This window comes from Enhydra lutris, unplaced genomic scaffold (genome assembly GCF_002288905.1).
Source record: "Enhydra lutris kenyoni isolate GAN:26980312 unplaced genomic scaffold, ASM228890v2 scaffoldscaffold84, whole genome shotgun sequence".
Classification (NCBI taxonomy): Eukaryota; Metazoa; Chordata; class Mammalia; order Carnivora; family Mustelidae; genus Enhydra; species Enhydra lutris.
In genome coordinates this window covers 844281-850532 of record NW_019154168.1, presented here as the reverse complement: position 1 = coordinate 850532, position 6252 = coordinate 844281, and positions in this window count along the sequence as shown.

Below are 6252 nucleotides of genomic sequence, written 5' to 3'. Positions count from 1 at the left end.
GCAGAGAAATGCATTGTTACGATCATTGTTATGACCATTATTTTGAGCATTGTTATGGCCATTATTTTGAACTCAATCATTTAAATCTGTTATCTCCATTTCATTAAGATCTGTTTTAGAGATTTTGTTCCTTTGTTTGAAATATGTTCCTCTGTTTCTTAATGTTCCTTCACTCTCTGTTTTGGCTTCTGTTTATAAGTTTAAATAGTCACCTCCCAGTTTAAAAAAATATGTTGTAATTTAATTAAAAGAGTTTTAATTAAAGTTTAGTTGACATACAGTATTGTAGTAGTTTCAAGTATACAACATAGTGATTTAGCAATCATATATTTATGAAATGCTAATCACTGTAAGTGTAGTTACTATCTGTTGCTATATAAAGTCATTACAGTATTATTGACTATATTCCCTATGCCATATTTTACATCCCGATGACCTATTTAGTTTATAATTGGGAATTTGTACCTCTTAATCCTCTTCATCTATTTCACCTTTTTCCCCCATCCCCCACACCTCTGGCAGTCACTGGTTTGTTCTATGTAATTAGGAGTTTGCTTCTGATTTTTTAAATTTGTTTTGTTTTATTAGATTTCCTATGTAAGTGAAATCAAGTGATATTTGTCTTTCTTTGACTTATTTCACTTAGCGTAATATCCTTTAGGCTATCCATGTTGTTGTGAATGGCAAGTTTTCATTATTCATGGCTGAGTAATAGTCCATTGTGTGTATGTATCACATCTTTTATATTCATGGAAACTCAGGTTGTTTCCATATCTTGACAATTGTAAGTAATGCTGCAATAAACATAGGAGTGCATATATCTTTTTTAGTCCATGTTTTTGTTTTCTTCTTGTAAACGCCTAGTAGTGGAATTATTGGATCATACGATTTTTTCACTTTTAATTTTTGGATGAACCTTCATACTATTTTCTACAGTGATTGGACTAATTGACATTTGTACCAACAGTGCATAAGGGTTCCCTTTTCTCCACAACCTCACCAACACCTTTTTTTTGTTCTGTTTTGTTTTGTTTTTGATACTAGCCATTCTTACCAGTGTGAGGTGGTATCTCATTGTGGTTTTGATTTGCATTTTCCTGATGATTATTATTTTCAGTATCTTTTCATGTGTCTCTTGGCCATCTGCATGTTTTTTTTCCCCCCACCTGGATGTCTTCTTTGGAAAAACGTCTATTTGTGTCCTTCACCCATTTTTTTAAAATCTTTTTTTTTTTTTAATTTTTAAATTTTTTTATTAACATGTAATGTATTATTAGCCCCAGGGGTACAGGTCTGTGAATCGCCAGGTTTACACTTCACAGCACTCACCATAGCACATACCTTCCCCAGTGGCCATAACCTAAGCATCCTCTCCCTCCCCTCCTCCCCCTGGCAACCCTCAGTTTGTTTTGCTTCACCCATTTTTTAATTGCATTATTTTGGGGGGGAGTTGTTGTAGGAGGTTTTCTTACATATTTTGAATATTAACCCCTTATTGGAGACATCATTTGGAAATATCTTTTCCCATTAACTGGGTTGCTGTTTTGTTTTATTGATGGTTTCTTTCACTGTGCAAAAGCTTTTCAGTTTGATGGTAGTCCCAGTTTATTTTTGCTTTTACTTCCTTTTCTAAAGAGACAGATTCAGAAAAATATTGCTGAGGTCGAGGTCTAAGAATTTACTGCTTGTTTTCTTCCAGGAGTTTTATGGTTTCAGGTCTTACATCTACATCTTTAATCCATTTTGAGTTTATTTTTGCATGTAGTATAAGAAAGTTGTCCCATTTTATTCTTTTACATGTAGCTGTCCAGTATTCCCAATACTATTTATCAAAAAGACTGTCTTTTTTCTATTATATATTTTGCCTCCCTTGTCATAGGTTATTTGACAATAAACATGGGTTTTTTTTTCTTTCTGGGTTTTGTTTCATCTTGGTGATGTATTTTTGTATCAATACCATATTGTCTTGATTACTTTAGCTTTGTAGTGTACTTTGAAATCTGGTATTCTTTTTTTTTTTTTAATTTTTTTTAAGATTTTATTTATTTATTTGACAGAGAGAGATCATAAGTAGGCAGAGAGGCAGGCAAAGAGAGTGAGAGGGAAGCAGGCTCCCTGCTGAGCAGAGAGCCTGATGCGGGACTTGATCCCAGGACCCTGAGATCATGACCTGAGCTGAAGGCAGCGGCTTAAACCACTGAGCCACCCAGGCGCCCCTGAAATCTGGTATTCTGATGCGTTCAGCTTCATTCTCCTTTCTCAACATTGCTTGTGTTCTTTTGTGGTCCTATCCAAAGTTTAGGATTATTTGTTCTAATTCTCTGAAAAATACAGTTGGTATTTTGATAGAGTTTGCATTGAATATGTAGGTTGCTTTTGGTAGTAAAGATTTTTTTTTTCTTTTTTGTGGGAGAGAGCGAGCACAGACAGGGGGCTGAGGCAGAGGGAGGGAGAGAAGCAGAAGCAGACTTCTTGCTGAGCAGGGAGTCTGATGCAGGGCTCTATCCTAGGATCCCAGGATCATGACCTGAGCTGAAGGCAAACACTTAAATGACCGAGCCACCCAGGCATCCCAGTACGGATTTTTTTTTCCCACTTTTTAAAAATTTTATTTTGTTTTTTCAGTGTTCCAAGATTCATTGTTTATGCACCAAACCCAGTGCTCCATGCAATACGTGCCCTCCTTATTACCCACCACTAGGCTCATCCAACCTCCTACCCCTGTCTCCTCCAAAACCCTCAGTTTGTTTCTCAGAGTCCACAGTCTCTCATGGTTTGTCTCCCCCTCCGATTTCCCCCAATTCACTTCTTCTCTCCATCTCCCAGTGTCCTCCCCAGTAAGGATATTTTTACAATATGAATTCTTCCAGTCCATGAGCATGGAGTAGTTTTCCATTTATTTGTGTTGTCTTCAATTTCTTTCATCAAGGTCTTAATCATTTTCAGAGTACAAAGAAGTCTTTCACCCCTTTGGTTAAATTTATTCCTAAGTATTTTGTCCTTTTTTTTTTTTTTTTAAGATTTACTTATTTATTTGAAAGAGAGAGAGACTGTGAGCAGGAGGAGGGGCAGAGGGAAGGAGAAAGAGAGAAGCAGATTCCCTGCTGAGGGTAGAGCCCAGTGTTGGGCTGGGTCCTACAGCCCATAAGATTATGACTGGAGCCAAAAATCTAGAGTCAGACACTTAACTGACTGAGGCATCCAGGTGCTTCTATTTTATTTATTTATTTATTTTTGATGCAATTGTAAATGGAATTGTTTTCTTAATTCCTCTTTCTATTTTTTTTCTTAGTATCTAGAAACACAACAGATTTCTGCACATTAATTTTGTATCCTGCAAAGTTACTGAATTCATTTATTCTAATAGTTTTTTGGTGGAGCCTTTATAATTTTTTATGTATAGTATCAGGTCATCTGCATGTAGTGACAGGCTGCGTTCTTCCTTACTGATTTTGATGTCTTTTTTTGTCTGATTACCAGAGCCAGTGCTTCTAATAGTTGGTTGAATGGAAGTTACAGAGTGGCTGTCCTTGTCTTATTCTTCATTTTATTTTATTTATTTATTTATTTAAAAAGATTTTATTTATTTATTTATTTATTTATTTGACAGACAGAGATCACAGTAGGCGGAGAGGCAGGCAGAGAGAGAGAGAGAGCAGGAAGCAGGCTCCCCGCTGAGCAGAGAGCCCGATGCGGGGCTCGATTCCAGGACCCTGGGATCATGACCTGAGCTGAAGGCAGAGGCTTTAACCCACTGAGCCACCCAGGTGCCCCTTATTCTTCATTTTAAAGAATAACTTTCAGATTTTCACCATTGACTTTGTTTTTAGCTGTGGGTTTGTCATATATGGCCTTTATTGTGTTGACGTATGTACCCTCAAAACCTACTTTGTTCTGAGTTTTTATGATGAAAGGAGATTGAATTTTGTCAATTTTTTTCTGCATCTATTGAGAAAATCATATGATTTTTATCTGTCATTTTGTTAATGTCATGTATCCTGTTAATTTGTGTACATTGAAGGGTCTTTGCATCACTGAGATGAAATGCAGTTGATCTTGGTGAGTGATTCTTTTAATGAATTTTTAAAAGTTTTTTTGTTGTGTTTTGGTGTCAGGGTAATGTTGGCTTCTTAGAACAAATTTGGAGGTATTCCTTCCTCCTCTGTTTTTTGGGATAGTTTGAGAAGGATAGATATTAACTCTTACTTAACTGTTTGGTGGAATTTACCTGTGAAACCATCTTGTCCTGGACTTTTGTTGAGTTTTGTGATTACTGATTTTATTTGTTACTAGTAATGGTCTGTTCAGAAATTTTATTTATTCCTGTTCGTATTGGTAGGAATTTATTCATTTCTTCTAGGTTTTTAATTTGTTGCCATATAATTTTTTGTAGTAGTCTTTTACAATCCTGTGATTTCTGTGGTATCAGTTTTTACTTCTTCATTTCTGGTTTTATTTTTTTTGCACTCCGTTCTTTGTTTTTCTTAATCTAGTGTAAGGGTTTGCTTTTTTTTTTTTTTTTTTTAAAGATTTTATTTATTTATTTATTTGACAGACACAGATCACAAGCAGGCAGAGAGGCAGGCAGAGAGGCAGGCAGAGAGAGAGGAAGGGAAGCAGGCTCCCTGCTGAGCAGAGAGCCCCACGCGGGGCTCGATCCCAGGACCCTGAGATCACAACCTGAGCTGGAGGCAGAGGCCCAACACACTGATCCACCCAAGCGCCCCGGGTTTTTTTTTTGTTTGTGTTTGTTTTTTTAAATTTTAATTTTTGCTTTACTTTTCAAAGAACCAGCTCTTAGTTCCTTGTTTGTTTTTTTTTTTTTAATAGTCTCTATTTTATTTATTTCCATTTTAAGCTTTATTATTGCCTTCTATCAATATACAGTTTTTTTTCTTTTTTCTGGCTCCTGTAGGTATAAAGTTATGTTGTTTGTTTGAGATTTTTCTTGTTTCTTGAGGTAGACCTATATGGGTATAAAATTCCCTTTTAGAACTCCCTGTCCCATAGAATTTGAACTGTTGTGTTTCCATTTGTCTCCAGATATTTTTTTGGTTTCCTCTTTGATTTCTTCATTGATTTATTGCTTTTTTTAATAACATGTTGTTTAGCCTCCGCATGCTTGCTTTTTTTCCAGTTTTTTTCTTGTAATTTACTTCATTTCTATTGCTCATATTGTACATTTCATGTGTACTTGAAAAGAATGTGGAATCTGTTTTTGGAACGTTTTGTGTATATATCTGTTAAACCCATGTGCTCTAATGTGTTGTTTAAGTTCACTGTTTTTTTGAATTGATTTTCTGTCTGGATGATTTTGATGTAAGCGGGGTGTTAAAACCCATTACTGTTATTGTATTACTGTTAATTTCTCCCTTTGTGTCTTTTAATATTTGCTTTTATGTGTTCAGATGCTCCTATGTTAGGTGCAGGTATTTAACAATGATTATGTTGTGGTTTTGGATCAATCCCTTCATCTCTCTTCTTTCAGTCTGTATATGTCTTTAGGTTTGAAGGAAGTCCTTTTGTAAGCATCGTATAGATGGGTTTTTAATTTATTCATTTAGGCTATGTTTTTGATTAGAGCATTTAGTCCATTTGTATTTAAAGAAATTATTGGTTGGTGTGTACTTTAACACCGTTTTATTCATTGTTTTCTGGTTGTTTTGTACTCCTTCTTTATTCTTTTCTTGCTCTCTTCCCTTGTGATTTGTTGACTTTCCCAAAGGGACTTGTATTTCATTCTCTTTTATTTGTGCATCTATTATAGGTTTTTTAGTTTGTGGTTACCAGGAGGCTCATATATAATATCCTGTATATACAGTAGTCTCTCTTAATTGGGTGTGACTTACGTTAGAACACATTCATAAAACACATTTACTGCCCCCTCCACGTTTTATGTATATTTTAGTCTTTTTCACATTTTATACCTAAAACATATATTTTTTATATTTTAGATGTTTATTTTGTGTATCTCCTAATGCGTAGATATAATTGATTTTATTGCTTTTGTTTTTTGACTTTCATACTAGCTTTATAATGATTGATCTAGTGTCTTTCCTATATATTTGCTTTTGCCAGTGCATTTTTTCCCCTTCATTATTTATTTTTCTTTGTTATAACCATTTCTTTTCTACTTGAAGAAGTCTCTTTAATATTTCTTGTAAGGCTGGCTTAGTGTGATGAACTCCTTTTTTGTATGTCTTGGAATCTCATTCTCTTTTGATTCTTTTTTTTTTTCTTTTAAGATTTTTA